The 17,739-nt window shown below is 43.0% G+C and overlaps 1 long non-coding RNA gene across 1 annotated transcript in view; it reads left to right on the forward strand.

Annotated features, from left to right (window-relative positions):
* Positions 1 to 2,244: 2,244 nt before the first annotated feature.
* The window catches only part of LOC117519712, a 29,288-nt gene continuing 13,793 nt past the window's right edge, over positions 2,245 to 17,739 (forward strand). The window contains exon 1 of the long non-coding RNA XR_004563393.1: positions 2,245 to 2,362. This is a non-coding gene — a long non-coding RNA (uncharacterized LOC117519712). The remainder of the gene's footprint in view (positions 2,363 to 17,739) is intronic.

Below are 17,739 nucleotides of genomic sequence, written 5' to 3' on the forward strand. Positions count from 1 at the left end.
TTCTTGCATTCATTTTGTGTTTGTGATCGCCTTTGAATTTACCCAGCAGCCTCTGCGGTACTTAAACTCGAAACCAGCTTATCAGTAGCCAAAAGTGTAATCCGATGTGCCCGCAACCAAATCAGTACTAAAAGTTAGCGGTAACTTCCACTAAATTTTTAGTGGTTTATCGGTTTAGTGTTATAAAAGTTAATTTTTTCAGTTAGCGGTTTAATGGTTATCAAACCTAACCTTTCAGTTAGCTGGGCCCACCACTGGTTTTAAATGTCCCAGTCTTACACACTCCACAAAGGAGCACAAAGTGCAAGATGCAGTTGTACATTTCATGCCCAATCCCAGTTAACTGAAAAATGAACTTTTATAATGCTAAATGATAAACCCCTAAAAAATTAGCAGAAGTTACAGCTTACCGCTAACCTTTACTATTGACTCAGCGCACTGTCGGTGACAGATATATCAGTTTCAAGCTTAAGTACCACAGACATCTGAGCAAATTCAATGCAATGCGATCACAAACCTAAAACAACAATAAACCAGCGCTTTTGCCATTAAGCATCCTGTCAGCTGCTGCAAAGATGTCACACTTACTTTACATACACAATACTACAGACGGTGGCAGTGTAGATGAAACACAAGGCACTTTCACTCATGGTTTATCTGTATTTGTACTCATGGTTATATTTGTAGATCACCCTCTGTGCATTGGCAGGTATTAATGAGACAAATTTAATTCCACACATAAGTGTCTTTTCACTTAAAAAATAATGGTTTGCATGTACATGCTGTCTTTAAAGCAGACACACTGTCTAGCATAATGCATTGTAGCAATGCATTATGGGAGTTCAGGGTTTGTCTGTTTTTTATTATTGTTATTGCAGTACATGTTAATTTAGCAGTGTTGTTAGTGTTATAGATTTGTTGTGTTTTTATAGTTCAAGGAATCTAGTTAGTTTGGTGAAGAGTTATATTGTGGCCATGAGTGAAAAGGACGTTGCAATTTACCTTTTCTGCCACTGTCTGGGCTGATGTATGCTAAAACTAAATGGGGTTTGTTGTTTGTTTGTTTTTGTTCCTAGCAACAGTCGTAGTCGGCAGCTGGGGGGGCTGAGTTCTTGCAGCAGCATGGCTATTGCAAAAGATGCAACAAGAAAGGAATTAATGTTTGACTTCAGGGTTTACAAACATTTTTGACCGTTCAGCCTTAACTATGCCAGCACAGAAATGTTAGTGAACTGAAAACTAGCGGAACTAAATTTAGCAGAAGCTAATTAATCCGTGGAAGGTTTTCAAAGTCAGCTGAAAAGCTAATATGCTAACAAAAACGTTAGTTTCTCCAATTAGGGATTAGTGGAACTGTGCTCACCACTGCCCAGTCCCCATGTTTTTTAATAGCAAATGTCCTTATGCTCATGCGTGTTCTAATTGGTTTGATAGACTTAAAATGAGGTCTGCTGTGGCTCGGTGTTAGAACATTCCTATTATGTGACACAAGAAAACAACACTTCATTTCAGTGTTTTCATTTCACTGAATTTCATTTTGGATGAAAGTAAAGCCAGACACCAGTCATATGAAAGCCTAAGGAAGGTCATAAACTTTTCATAATCATGTGACCTGTGGCTAAGTTTTAATCTGAACATCAAACATTCCCTCAGAAATGCAACGCTGGGTCTCAGACAAACTGGCATTGCTTTTCTTTTGTATCCCAACTCATTTTTTTTTGGACATGGAGAAGTTCAACTTACAGGTTCAAAGCAAAGATCAGGGTGGAACACTGAAAGCACACATCAAATTTTGAATAGAAATATAGAATAGAAAGGTTTCACTGGCTGAATCCAAAATAAGAAGCTTACTACGATACAGAGTTACTGATTGATAATGTCAGATATCAAGCTCAGATATCACATAATTTGAAGCAAAGATAACAAGACGCTATGATTAACAGCCAACTAACTTCATCAAACTTCAACAGCAACTGGTGAGTTTTAAAGCATTTCAATGGTTCAAAGACATTAGACATGCTCCTATAGACAAACAGAGTAACAATACTGTGTGTTGGGCCACCTGAACAGTTTATAGCTATTTTACACCATTATTGTAAATACAGCAATTGCAGCCGGTCTGCTCTATGTCAGCCTGATCCCGGGAGATCACAGAAGCTACACAGTGCAGCATCTGGTTTGTACTTGGATGGGAGACCTCTTTGGAACACCAGCAGCTGTGTGTGTTTCTGCAGGTTACACTGGAGTTGCTTCAGGAAGGGCATCCGGCATAAAACTTGTGCCAAATACCAATGCTGATCTGGCTGTATCCGCTGTGGTGCCCCTGAACATTATCGGGAACAGCTGAACTGACAACAACATTGTTAAATACAGTCATTACAACCACAATTCCAATGAAGTTGAGACGTTGTGTAAAATGTAATGAGGACACTCATGATTGGGTATAAAAGGAGTATCCCCAAAAGTCTCAGCCATTCACAAGCAAAGATGGGGCGAGGATCACCACTTTGTGAACAACTGCATTAAAAAAGTCCAACAGCTTAAGAACAATGTTTCTCAATGTTCAATTGCAAGGAATTTAGGGATTCCATCATCTACAGTCCACAATGTAATCAGAAAATTCAGAGAATATGAAGAACTTTCTACATGTAAGCGGCAAGGCCAAAACCCAACATTGAATGCCTGTGACCTTTGATCCCTCAGGCGGCACTGCATAAAAAAAAATGCAGGTACCAGACTGGCCTGCCTGCCGTCCAGACCTGTCGCCCATTGAAAATGTGTGGTACATTATAAAGCGCAAAGTATGACAACGGAGACCCCGGACTGTTGAACAACTGAAGTCGTACATCAAGCAAGAATGGGAAAGAATTCCATCTACAAAGTTTCAACAATTAGTGTCCTTAGTTCCCAAACGCTTTCTCCAGGTTACACTGGAGTTGCATCAGGAAGGGCATCTGGTGTAAAACGTGTGCCAAATACCAGTGCGGATCTGGCTGGATCTGCTGTGGTGCCCCCGAACATTATTGGGAGCAGCTGAACTGACAACAACAACACTGTTAAATGCAGTCATGCCAACCACAATTCCAGTGAAGTTGGGACATTGTGTAAAATGTCAATAAAAACAGAATACAATGATTTGCAAATCCTGCTCAACCTACAGTATACAGTGGTCCCTCGTTTATTGCGGGAGTTACGTTCTAAAAATAACCTGCGATAAGCAAAATCTGCGAAGTAGTCAGCACTATTATTTGTAATTATTATAGATGTTTTAAGTCTGTAAAACCCCTCACTACACACTTTATACACTTTTCTCAAACAGGCATTAACATTTTCTCACTTTTCTCTCCTGTGTAAACACTCTCTTTTTTCTTCTGGGCGAGAAGATTATAAACAGACACACGCAGAACACAATGCGTGTGCTCTGCCTTCGCTCACTGCCTCTGGAGGTACGGATGCGGGACCTGCAAAGAATCCAAGGCCTCTCTCAGTGGCCACGGAGCTCTGCGGCTGCGGTCAACATCTGCATCAAAACAGCGAGCGTAGTCTCTGGACCTGTTGCCAGATTTGGTGCAGCTCCGCACAGCAGACGGGGGGGGGGGGGCAGTGTGAGTGGCTTGCTGCTGTGTTTACCGAGCCCGCAGACTCAGTAAGCGCATCGGAGGCAGTGAGAACAATCGCGGTGATACCAACCAGTGCCGTGACTGGCCCGCCCGATAAGGACGCAGAACACAATGCGCTGTTAAAAAAAAAAAAAAAGCATGCAAAATTGCACAAAAAAAAAATCTGTGAAACTGCGAGGCCGCGAAAGGTGAACCGTGTTATAGCAAGGACCACTGTATTCAGGTGAATACACCACAAAGACAAGATATTTAATGTTCAAACTGATAAACTTTATTGTTTTTGTGCAAATATTTGCTCATTTTGAAATGGATGCCTGCAACACATTTCAAAAAGGTTGGGACGGGGAAACAAAAGACTGGGAATTTTAATGAATGCTCAAAGAACACCTGTATGGAAACAGGTGAGTGTCATGATTGGGTATAAAAGGAGCATCCCACTGTGTTACATCACCTTTCCTTCTAACAACACTCAATAAGCGTTTGGAAACTGAGGACACTAATTGTTAAAGATTTGTAGGTGGAATTCCTTCCCATTCTTGCTTGATGTACGACTTCAGTTGTTCAACAGTCTGGGGTCTCCGTTGTCGTATTTTGCGCTTCATAAATGCACCACACATTTTCAATGGGTGACAGGTCTGGACTGCAGGTAGGCTAGTCTAGTACCTGTACTCTTTTACTATGAAGCCATGCTGTTGTAACATGTGCAGAATGTGGCTTGGCATTGTCTTGCTGAAATAAGCAGGGACGTCCCTGAAAAAGACATTGCTTGGATGGCAGCATGTGTTGCTCCAAAACCTGGATGTACCTTTCAGCACTGATGGTGCCATCACAGATGTGTAAGTTGCCCATGTCATGGGCAATAACAAATATCTTGTCTTTGTGGTGTATTCAGTTGAATATAGGTTGAAGAGGATTTTCAGTTCATTGTATTCTGTTTTTATTTACATTTTACACAACGTCCTAACTTCATTGGAATTGGGGTTGTGTAACGTGTTCAGTAAACTAAGAAGAGTTGCATGTAGCTGTGCACCTGGTAATGCAACAGACAAAAATTGGTATTCACATGTTATTGAAGGGAGTTTTCCTCACCACTGTTATCTGTGTGCTTGCTCAAGGGGTTGGTAAGGTTAGACCTGACTTGTGTGAAGCACCTTGAGGCAGCTTTGTTGTGATTTGGCCCTATATAAATGAAATAAATTAAGTAAATTGATATCTTTTGCAGATAACACAGCCGCTTAAAAAGCTTTTTTGTCTCTATCACCTAAAAGATTTATGATCTCAAAACAACTTATTCTATCTCCCTGAAACTTTACTTGTGATTTTGTCTTATATTAATTCTAATCTGATATTTTGACGAGAAATAAGACAAATGTCCTTGGTAAGATTTTGCATTTTTCACTGGAGTTTGGTATTTTTTCATTTGTGCTTCCTGCAAGCAGAATTTGTGCACATTGTGAACCTGACTATGTGAAATACATCACAGCAAACAGTATAAATACTTGAAATACACTGCATATTACTTCAGACCAGGTTTTTGTTGGTTTACGGTGCAATCAGCTTAGAAAAGAAAAAAAACAACCTAGCAATTGTGGCTGACCACATCTCATTTTCAGAACATACCCATGGGCCCATGTATGTTGGGGACAACAATAACAACAGCGCCAACTGGAAACGAGGAATGACACGGCACTGCATATCCCTTTGTGCTCCATTGAAAATTGGGCCCTCCATCATCTGAAAAGGATGGAATGACATTGTACATCATTCGTTTAAATTTAACTTTTCACAGTCAAAGGAAAAAAGTGATAAGCCTTCCTGTCTTGGTAGTGGTGCTGATGATACTCTTTGACTTTGGAAAAGACATGTGTCCTCTAAAATGCAGTAAGTGAATAGATAAATGAGTCTGTTCTCTCCCTTTTTTAACACAAAAAAACAATAAATGCTACCATCTTGTAACTCACCAAATTATAAGATCATATAATGAGGGTGCTGGAAAGGAGGGTTCGGCCGATAGTCGAACCTCTGACTGAAGAGGAACAATGCGGGTTCTGTCCTCATCGTGGAACAACCGACCAGCTCTTTACTCTCACAAGGATCCTGGAGGCTGCCTGGGAGTATGCCCACCCAGTCTACATGTGTTTTGTGGACTTGGAGAAGGAGTATGATCGGGTACCCCGGGAGATACTGTGGGAGGTGCTGCGGGAGTATGGAGTGAGGGGGTCCCTTCTCAGGGCCATCCAATCTCTGTACTTGCAAAGCGAGAGTTGTGTTCGGGTGCTCGGCAGTAAGTTGGACTTGTTTCTGGTGGAAGTTGGCCTCTGCCAGGGCTGCGCCTTGTCACCAATCCTGTTTGTGATATTCATGGACAGGATATCGAGGTGTAGTCGGGGGGAGGAGGGTTTCCAGTTTGGTGGGCTCAGTGTCTCATCACTGCCTCCTGGGCACCTCCCAAGGGAGGTTTTCCAGGCATGTCCATCTGGGAGGAGACTCCGGGGAAGACCCAGGACTAGGCGTAGAGATTATATCTCCACACTGGCCTGGGAACACCTTGGGATCCCCCAGTCAGAGGTGGTCAATGTGGCCTGGGAAAGGGAACTCTGGGGTCCCCTGCTGGAGCTGTTGCCCCCGCGACCCAAACCCGGAAAAGCGGTTGAAGATGAGTGAGTGAGTGATAATGAGGGTGTCCTATCATAGACTGGCATCCTGTCCAGGGTGCATCATACCTCACATCATATTGCCACATTTAGACTGGGTTTGGCAACCAACTTGAACTGGATTCAGTCCAGATTGTTTTATAGCTGATAGTGTTCAGACCTGTTTTTCAAATCCAGCTTATTCTACACAGGCATCCAAACTCAATCTTGCTCGAGCTGAATTCAAACTGTGTGTGTATATGTGTAGCAAATATGGCCAAAGACATCTTTACATAATAAAGTTGGCGTCACTGTTCACTTTTAACAAAGAACTGGACTGCCCAGACATTACTAAGGCTGGAATGTCTTAAGCTGAATGACTGTGTTATCACTTGGCTTGGTATCAGGCACCAAAATGCTCCTAAATTCCCCTCTTGCAAAGTGTTTGAAGATAGCCATTTATTTCCTGACACCTCAGGAAAACATCAACAGACAATTCCTATGGATCAAAAGACTCTTGTTCCACACTGCACCAGTTCCAAACAGAATTTATTAGACAGTTTAATGAAGCCTGTCTAATTCAGAGAACATCCAGACACCAACAGGATACTTTCTGCTGATAACATCTCAATGAACATAGTACCTCCTTTCGTCTATGAGTGGCCTACCCAAAAATGTATGACAGCGATCCTAGGGTGGTAGTCAGGTTGGGGTCAATGAAGGGTTACTCAGAGGTCAAAATTTAAAAATGCTCCAATCATGCTGAAAAATATATCACATTATTTGCCTGATCATTACGATTCCCACAAATATAGTTTGAACTAACAATGACTAAAATAATGTTAAATTACTCTGTTTTGCCTCTGTGTGGAGAATATACACCGCGCAACAGCATACACAGTTGATGATGTGCTCATTAACATTTAAGTGTTCCACCTGCCAAACAGGCCCGGCGCCAGAAAAAAAATATTAAGGGGGCAATGAGTTTATCACAGGGGGGCGGGGTCCCCCCCCAAAAAAAAAAGTGCTCACCGGAGGGTACCTGCCTCTGAGCGTGCGTAATGAATTGGGTGCGCTCCTAGAAAGCTCGTGTATTTAGGCTACACCGTTGTAAGAGACTGACTAAGAGTAAAGAGTGATGACAGTATTTTTTAAATTATTATTTGAACGTATAGACCCTCGGTCAAGTGATCTCCTGCATACCACAAAACCAAACCAACAACTGATCTGACAAACAACATGAGACAGTAGATTAACCCCACATACAGCTCTCCATCACAAGCGCAAACACAGCGCAATTGGGCATGACAGTCACACTGTTGTGTGTTGGGGGGTGTGGCTGGATATTTTGGTGTTCTTTTCTTTTCTTTGCTCTCCAGGTGGCATGCGAACTGATTTGTCTGTGGAGAAGGTGCTGGCTGAAGAATCCTTCACCCTCATCAACATCATGTGCAGCACCTGTGAATGGTGCTCACATGCAACCTTAAAGACTTTCAGCTGAAGCAGATAATTGGATGGCGTTCTGCATTTAAGTCATGTGTGATTCAAGCAGAACTGCCGGGAACTCGACCTTGTGATGTTGAGACTGAGGACCGCGCCTGGGTTTGACACATTGAGCCCGTGAAGCAAGGAAGGGTGAGGGACACATGCTGTCAGCACACATCAAAGGTGATTAAGTGTTTGACTAATTGTTGATAGTAACTTGGTATTTTGTTACGCAGTATACTTGAATTGTGATGAGGATTGTGCAGCTTGCTTCTCACTGCTGTGGCATGCGGACAAGTGGTCCTCCACCTGTTGTGAGAAGCTGCTCATTTGCATAAAGCTTAAAATTCAGACCTGCATGTGTTGCTGATAGTGTGTGTCTTTTGAAGGATATTAGTTGTAACTGCTGACTTACCTCACCTCTTCTATGCTTCGCAGGGGGTCGGTTTGTCGTGTCCACCTGGGGGGTGTTTGGCGGTGGTAGTGGGTCCAGGAGGGCCGGGCTTCGATCCTTTTGGGCGCTGGAGAGCGTGCCAGCCTTCACTCCACCAGAGGGACGCTTTTTCAGTTCTTGCACTTTATTATGCACCAGTGGGTGTAATAAAATATTGTTTTTGGAACCGCTTTTCTGGTTATTTTTTAGCGCTGGGTTCTGTCTGACGCAGGTCCGCTCCTCAACCCGCGTCGACACATAACAGTAGTTCCCGGCCATTCCATAATGGACCCAGCGGTAGAGGCGGTTCCTTTTGCCGAAAAAGTTCAAGAACACTTGGAGAAAATATGGGAGCAATTACAGCATCTCGTAAACCAAATTAAACAAACAGACGCCCGTGTTACGGAGCTTGCAGCGCAAGCCGTTTCGCTTCCTGCTGCTCCAGCTGCGGCACCATCGATACTAGTGCAGATAACTCCGTCACCCAGAGATTCGGCGTCCGAACCGATTGTTTGTCGTCCGGAGCCTTGTGCGGTGATGCAATGTTCTCTGGTTTCTGCTCAGTCAGGTTGGAGCGCCGCAGCTTTACGAGGAATGTTTGTAGATGGGTTAAATGAGTCATTAAAATGAGCCGGCAGTCCATGACGAGCCAAACGATTTAGATGAGCTAATATCATTGGTGATTCGTCTAGTTGATCGGATGAAGGAGCGTGGACGCGAGAGAGGGCGGCCATCAGAGCGGGTTTTTTCGTCTCGGGGCTTTCCCCGACACAGATCTGGGCCGCCTCTTCTTCGCTCCACTGAGGCTCCTCCGACGGGACCTCTGGCTCCTCCTGTTGACGAGCCCATGCAGCTCGGACGAGCAGAGATTACAGTATTGCCCCGACATATAACCGTCAAGAAAAATAATGGTGACGTATCTCCAGGTGTTCTGGGACAGGCAAAATAACACATATATAAAAAAAATTATAATCTAGTACGGGTTAATGTTTTGTTTTCTTCAAATAGGGGTTATAATTTGTTTGGGGAGTTAGAGGCGTGTCTGGTGGAGTGAATTGTTAGGCGGACAGAAGCCCGTCTGGGCTCACTTAATCGTTAATTTTTTATGTGTTTTTAGGTATTTTCTGTTTGGGTTGTTGGGTCGTTTTATTTTGTTGTTTTTTTTTCCCTACATCCCTAACCCCAACCTCACTTGCCCCAAGACCGTTTGTCTTGTGGGTTGTGGGGCGGTGCAGGTTGGTCACGCTGAGTGTTCTCAGAAGACCTCTGCACCTGGGGGGGGGGGGGGGGTTTGGGGCCTTTTTCTTGGTTTGGTTAGGGCCCGGTTCCACTCCAGCCTCGGTGAGCCTTTGTACCATTCGTCATTGGTGTTGCCGGGGTGTGGTGCAGCGGAGACATACCTCAGTCGGAGGGTGGGCCGATCTGTTGCCGTTCGCCATTTCGGTAGTTCCACCCCTCCCAGAGGCTGGGGTATGGTCGAGTTGGGGCACCGGACGTATTTCCGGTTCGTGTGTGTGTTTGTGTGTGTGTGTGTGGTGTGTGTGTGTGTGTGTGTGTGTGTGTGTGTGTGTGTGTTTGTGTGTGTTGTGGTGTGGTGTGTGTGTGTGTGTGTGGCCTTAACTCACTTCAGCCTGTTGCATCAACCCCTGTCAATCCTCCAAACAATGGGTCTCCATCCATGCCCTGGACCGCTTTCACCTTCAGGGATGACAGTTGTGTTATTCAGCTTGAACAGTAATGCCACGGGGACATCAAATCTCTCCCTAATTGAATGCTGACAGTTTAAGATTCCTAACGCTAAGAAATGTGTGGAAACTGATTATTTGACTGAATAGGACTAATACGGGGGAAAGATTCCATCAAAAAGTCGTTTTGGAAGGCTGAGAGTTCAGAGCTGACACTACTTCTATCTGACAAGGAGGCAACTTTGACGTAGCTAACAGCCATAAAGGCATTGACTTCACAGCAAGAGGTACTTCTTCAATTTGTCTGGACTTTAGGAGCTGCGTTACGCAGTTTCACTTTTGTTTTTCTTTTTTTTTGAGTCCCATGTGGGAGAGACGATACGAGGTGTGTTTTGGGGAACTTGAAAAGGTGTGATCAACTAGGAACTATGTAATGTCACATAAGTAACTGTACACTGCTGGACCATAGAGCCTAAGGCCTCATTCATGGATACAAGAGAAAAGATGATACATTAATAATTTTGGCTATTTGTCTTTTCTAGTTGTTGTTCTGCTCTATTTTTATACCATTTGTATACATTTGAATCATATATATACAGACTCCAATCCAGTCCCACATGGCACACTTTTGAGGCCTTCAATGTACCTACAGTACATCTTTTGTTAAAAACAAATAATTTAATTTTCCCTAACTCCACACATTTCATGTCATTAAACAGTTAACATGCTAAATTAAACAGGATCTCAAGACATAAGAGTTCATTCATTCAATTTCTAAACCTGCTTGTTCCAATTAAAGGTCACGGGGGGCTGGAACATATCTCAGCAATCACTGGTCCAGAGGCGGGCTACACCCTGGACAGGCCACTAGTCTCATGAAGCAGCAGGACCTTCGTGGCTGGGACGACGGTGGGGGATCGAACCCACGCGGCTCGCACCAGAAGACCGTTCCTCTACCAGGTCAGCCAAAGGGGAACTCCCCGTTAGCCAAGCTAGCGGGAACGTCTTTCAATTGGGACCCGGGACTTTCATCCCGCTACACATCTCCCCACCATTTTTGACTTTGTCCCGAAGTCACAGGTGCATGTTAGCATACTCTGTGACCCACATCCTGTTCATGACACCAGATTGAAGCAGCAGGACCTTCATGGCCGGGACGACGGTGGGGGATCGAACTCATGCGGTTCGCACCAAAAGACCGTTCCTCTACCAGGTCAGCCAAAGGGGAAATCCCCATTAGCCAAGCTAGCGGGAATGTCTTTTCAATTGGGACCCGGGACTTTCATCCCGCTACACTCATATAGACAGACAAACTCAGTCATTCCTTCACTCATTCAATTTAAAGTTTCCCTGTTCACCAAACCTGCATGTCTTTGGCAGTGGGAGGAAGCCGGAACACCCAGAGGGAACCCACACAAACACGAGGAGAACATGCAAACTCCACAGAGAAAGGACCAGTAGTAGAGGACCTAGCTGAGACGTGTGCATATCATTAGGAACTGTTCTAGACTAATATGACCCCAATGAACAACTTGGGATATGTGACAAAATCTCATCCAAGATGAACCGGCCAAAAATGACCACACCCGTTTTCTTCCCAAGTGTGACTACAAATACAGCTGTATTTTCTAAACTGCAGCAGCTATAGAATTTCCAAGGTATTTAAAATGTTCAGAATGACCCATACGTGTTGGGGGGGAGTCATATAAAAGTGGAAAATTTCTATTTCGATACAAATAGTTGAGCATAAATTAAAATTCTGTAAACATTTATTGGCAAATAAATACAACTGTTTGTACTTAATCTGTATTTTAAAATATAATTACAGAAACTGCAGTATGTTGAAAACTGTCAGTCTTTCCTGTTAGGATATTTTTTAATGTTTGTTGTATTTATAGTGTCCACCACATCAAAATTATTCATCCATCCAGAGGGACAAAGTGAAATGATAAGTTTATAATATAGAAACATCTGTATAGTTTGTTCATATTAAAGGTGTTTCGTGCAATAGCATGAAGTTAGACTCCATCTGTGTGTTTGACTGATCCACACCAAGTAAACTCTGGCTTTTGGACTTTGTGATTGTGTGCAGTTTATGCAGAAGCTGACAAAATATTTTATATTTGTAGCGAAAGTTTATTCAACATTGAGAAAATATATGTGAATAAACGCATTTAGACCAGTTTTCCACGGGGTTGACACTGCCAGCTTTGAAATGATAAATATGGATGTGTATTGCTAGTTAGGCTCCAAAATTAGGATTTGCTACAATTTACTCATTGTACAGGTTCAAAAATTCCATGACAGAAAATACCAGTTGAAAAAGGTCTAAACCTGAATGTTTATTCAACATCTACAAACAGATGGTGAAAAAAAAAACTTTCCCTTGGCACCATTTTTGATTGCCTTTTCAACAATGGACATAGTTGTTTTTTAAAACTTCTTTTCAATGGAAAGGTACTCACTGGGAACTCATCAAGTAAGCCCAAAGTGACTGATCAAAAACACACGTCAGTTGTTACTCTCAAAGATGTAAGATAGAAATGCACTTTTGAACCAGTGTAACATTAAATTTTCATTGTTACTCCAATCTAATATAACTAAACTAGCGATATGTAGTTTCGTGCCTGATCTGATTTTGATTTAATTTTGGCAATAAAAGTCCACATACATAAAATACTTAAAACAGAGAGAGAGAAAAATCTAGAGCCCGTGGATCCCCACAGGTAATGTGCTAGTAATTATTTAACTGCAGAACCTTTTACAACAACAAAACATCTTCAAGGCAAGTGGGGGTTGGAGTCAAATCCTCTTAGATTTCATCTAGTTAGATCATATCTGTGGATGTTTCCCATTTTCAGAAACCTGCATTTTTGACAGATCATTATTGTGCATCAGACTGAGGCCTACCGCAGTGATCCTCGCACAGTGAGCCCTGTTATTCCCAGCTCTGCACACCAGCATCCATGTTCAAACACATATTAGACATGCCTAATGTGGTTAAGAACAGTTTGTTAATCTGATGGACATGATAGACCACCCAGTGCCAGCCTTCCATGATCATTACTTCTGCTGCACTCACACTCACAAGGTAAAGGTTATATTTTATTGCCCCCTGTTGGTTAATCTGTTCTGAACTCTGTGTTGCTGCAGAATACACACAAACAAGGAAATCCAGTAGCACTTCCACATCCATGAACCAACATATTATTGAACTGTGTACAGAAACCAGAGTACCCAGAAGAAGTCTGCACTGACTTGGGAAGAACTCAAATTCCATATAGAAAGGCCATAGAATGGAACCTACATATAGGGCCTTCTGTCGCCCACAAGGACCCCAGTGTTTGACACATGGGTTCAAAGCCTGCATTTACCTCAGTCCTTGCAAAATGCCTCTGTCTTACAAACACAAATATTGTCTGCGCCAGATCATCAAGTGTTTCCTTCTCCTGATGTTTCTTGAGAGGAATTCACTAGCTTTTTGGTTCTTTAGGTCAGCACTTTGGTACACACACACATACACTATGATGCATTCACTGTAAGTCAAATTTCTCTCATCTTTTTTCTGCCACCAATTGCTCACACACTGCAACAAGCATGTGCGCAGGAGGGAAGAAAAACATAGTATGTGCACAATAAAGAAGAGGGTGCATTCTGCACTGTATGATAAATGTTCTGCCAGTACCACATTATAATACAATCAGTTTGGCAAAGAAACTGTGTATGTGAAGGAAAAAGTGTGTGTGTGTGTGTGTGTGTGTGGGGGGGGGGGGGGGGGGGGGGGTGATGCACAGGTCAGGTTAAGTTTGGGTTGTAGGAGGCTTCAGGCAGACAGAAACAATGTCAGATGTGTTTTTTGGTTGTTCTGTGTGAATGTGATTTTCATATATTTTTATTAATATTGAGAGTCTGTCCACAGATTACCACAGCTACGGGTGTGACGGGCTATCAAATACTCTTTCACCAGATGTCAGTAACCCCAAGTAATCCACATAAAGGAATCAAACACTAGATGCGTATAAATTATGCATAGTCATGTGAAATGACACAGGAAAAAAAGTATTGAACACCTGAAAAAAGAGGTGCAAAAAGACATGGAAAGCCAAGACACCAGCTGAAATCCATCAGTAATTAGAAAGCAGTCCTGCCCCTTAACAGCGCAAATCCATTTCAGCTGGTTCAGTCCCAACTGATGGCCAATAAAAAGGTGTCTCATTACAAAGGTGTCAACCAAAAACATCTCATAATGGGTCAAAGGCAAAGAGCTCTCTCAAGCTCTTCACAACCTTATTGTTTCAAAACATATTGATGACATTGGTTACGGAAAGATTTCTAAATTTCTGAATGTCCAAGTGAGCATTGTGAGGCTGTAATCCAGAAGTGGGAAGAATCTTTTTACCATAAACCAGCCACAACCAGTGCACCTTGCAAGATTGCTGAGAGATGAGTGAAAAGAATTATCAGAAGAGTTGTCCAAGAGCCCAGGACCACTTGTGGAGAGCTTCAGACATACTTGGAATTAGCAGGTACAATTGTTTCAAAGAAAATAATGGGAGGAGAAATTAAACAAACAAATGTGCTCCACGCTCCTAGTCATGACTGGACAGTGAAAGCAACTGATCATATAACTTGAACTGCATTAAGACAAGTAATCGTGAGGATAACTTAATGTTATGATGATGAAACTCAGCAAAATTAAATGAATTGTTACACAGCTTGAAAATGTTTGAATAAACGTCATTCACATGTTGAGTATCTATATATTAAAACCATGCCTGCATGCATGAGTTTATTTAGTTTCACTGTAAGTACATAATACGTGTAATTTTAAATATGTTAAAAATACATGCATGACACAATAAAGTGAAAACACTTATTTCCATTGTGGTCCGAGTCAAATGACAAAATAGATGTAATAATAAAATAACAGTAATACACTCAACAAAAATATTCCATAATCCATCCCACCTTACAGGTGTGCCATATCAAGATGCTGATTAGACACCATGATTAGTGCACAGGTGTGCCTTAGACTGCACACAATAAAAGGCCACTCTGAAAGTTGCAGGTTTGTTTTATTGGGGGGATACCAGTCAGTATCTGGTGTGACCACCATTTGCCATGCAGTGCAACACATCTCCTTCACATAGAGTTGATCAGGTTGTCAATTGTGGCCTGTGGAATGTTGGTCCACTCCTCTTCAATGGCTGTGCAAAGTTGCTGGATATTGGCAGAACTGGTACACGCTGTCGTATACGCTGGTCCAGAGCATCCCAAACATGCTCAATGGGTGACATGTCTGGTGAGTATGCCGGCCATGCAAGAACTGGGACATTTTCAGCTTCCAAGAATTGTGTACAGATCCGCAACATGGGGCCGTGCATTATCCTGCTGCAACATGAGGTGATGTTCTTGGATGTATGGCACAACAATGGGCCTCAGGATCTTGTCACAGTATCTCTGTGCATTCAAAATGCCATCAATAAAATGCACCTGTGTTCTTCGTCCATAACAGACGCCTGCCCATACCATAACCCCACCGCCACCATGGGCCAATCGATCCACAACATTGACATCAGAAAACCGCTCACCCCACGACGCCACACACGCTGTCTGCCATCTGCCCTGAACATTGTGAAGCGGGATTCATCCGTGAAGAGAACACCTCTCCAAAGTGCCAAACGCCAGCGAATGTGAGCATTTGCCCACTCAAGTCGGTTACGACGACGAACTGGAGTCAGGTCAAGACCCCGATGAGGACGACGAGCATGCAGATGAGCTTCCCTGAGACGGTTTCTGACAGTTTGTGCAGAAATTCTTTGGTTATGCAAACCGATTGTTTCAGCAGCTGTCCGAGTGGCTGGTCTCAGACGATCTTGGAGGTGAACATGCTGGATGTGGAGGTCCTGGGCTGGTGTGGTTACACATGGTCTGCGGTTGTGAGGCTGGTTGGATGTACTGCCAAATTCTCTGAAATGCCTTTGGAGACGGCTTATGGTAGAGAAATGAACATTCAATACACGAGCAACAGCTCTGGTTGACATTCCTGCTGTCAGCATGCCAATTGCACGCTCCCTCAAATCTTGCGACATCTGTGGCATTGTGCTGTGTGATAAAACTGCACCTTTCAGAGTGGCCTTTTATTGTGGGCAGTCTAAGGCACACCTGTGCACTAATCATGGTGTCTAATCAGCATCTTGATATGGCACACCTGTGAGGTGGGATGGATTATCTCAGCAAAGGAGAAGTGCTCACTATCACAGATTTAGACTGGTTTGTGAACAATATTTGAGGGAAATGGTGATATTGTGTATGTGGAAAAAGTTTTAGATCTTTGAGTTCATCTCATACAAAATGGGAGCAAAACCAAAAGTGTTGCGTTTATATTTTTGTTGAGTGTAATAAGACTGATAATAATAAAAAAAAAAGATAATATTAATAGTGTGTATATGACAAAAAAACCTAGACAATTTATAAATACATTAAGACAATAAATTAAAATAAAATTTCATAGATCAAGCCGGTAGCGTGTTACTGACTCACTGTCATCCTGCATACAAAGAATATCTCCTGCTTAAGACACTTTTCAGCTTCTTAAAAGTCCTCCTCCCCCCTTGTACCAGTTTGGCACCGAAGGAGCTCTCGTCGGGCCTAAGGTGCTTTGCGGACCACTTTCATCTTGCCAAGGTAAAATTCTAAAGGCCCCTTCAGACATAGTGCGAATATGTACAACTCCAAGGGCAACACCCATCGGAGCAGCTGATATGTGCGCACCACAAAACATTGCACTGACGGGCAGGCGTGCACGATGCTGGTGCGACTGTTCATGCACGTGGGAACACAGTGCCACCAACGGCATGGTGTGGTTACACACTTGGTGTGAAGAAAAAAATAAATAACAAATAAAAAAAATACATGCTGCGATGCTTCCGTGCATGCGGAAACATAACAGCTTTTCCCCAGCAGCTGCACAATACATATCGCACAGCTGAAGAAACATAAAAAAATACGTCACCCACAGGATTTGAACCCGCGCATTCCAAAAGCTCTGATTACCAGTCAGAAACTTTACCAAGTAAACTACCATCACTGTCACGGTCCGTTCCAACCTGGGGGCAGCCTGTCCATGTGCGCACTATACACGCGCACTTGCTGCAGCCCGTTTCCACAGTGATATATGTTTGTATTTATGTCCACTTGATGACAGCAAATGGACACACGCCTAGTCATAGTGATCAGTTGTTAGACCATGTCCGTCCAAACACAGTACTGTCCAGCTGGGATGTCCAGAATGATAGATCTCCACTGCCGCTTCTGTCATAGCTACACCCTCCGTCAGGTCAGCACACGCACCAAAGCCACACTCATGGGGCACTTAGACAAAATTCACTGTGAGTACAACATTGATTGTCCAAGACTGCGAATGGCCACACATTTTCTAAGTGACATGCAAGCGGTGTTAAATGTTCATGTGTGTCAGCTGGAATTTGGCCTACACCTGCTGCAACAGGGATCGATGGCTCGCACAGTGCACACTCTGTCACAGTGTATTTTGTGCACACCACTGGTGTGCACAAATAGTTGTAGGAACAGGTGTACGAGGCATTGGAAGCAGCTACAAAATTACACGGTTTACATACGATTCCTGCTTCATGTGCACTTAATGCGCAATTCAACCAAATTCACAAATGTGTGAAGGGGCCCTAAGAAATGTCTAAGAATTTGAGGAATTCTAAAAATTTTCTTAGAATAACATCACTAGGAGCTATTTTTAGCCTTAGGCTGCTTTGTGGTTACAGGCCCAGAGTTCCAAAGAAGAGGTCCACAGAGCCTTCAAGATTTGAAGACTGCTTATGTGGAAGAATGAGTGAAAATCATACATC

Source organism: Thalassophryne amazonica, chromosome 1, assembly GCF_902500255.1.
Source record: "Thalassophryne amazonica chromosome 1, fThaAma1.1, whole genome shotgun sequence".
Taxonomy (NCBI): domain Eukaryota; kingdom Metazoa; phylum Chordata; class Actinopteri; order Batrachoidiformes; family Batrachoididae; genus Thalassophryne; species Thalassophryne amazonica.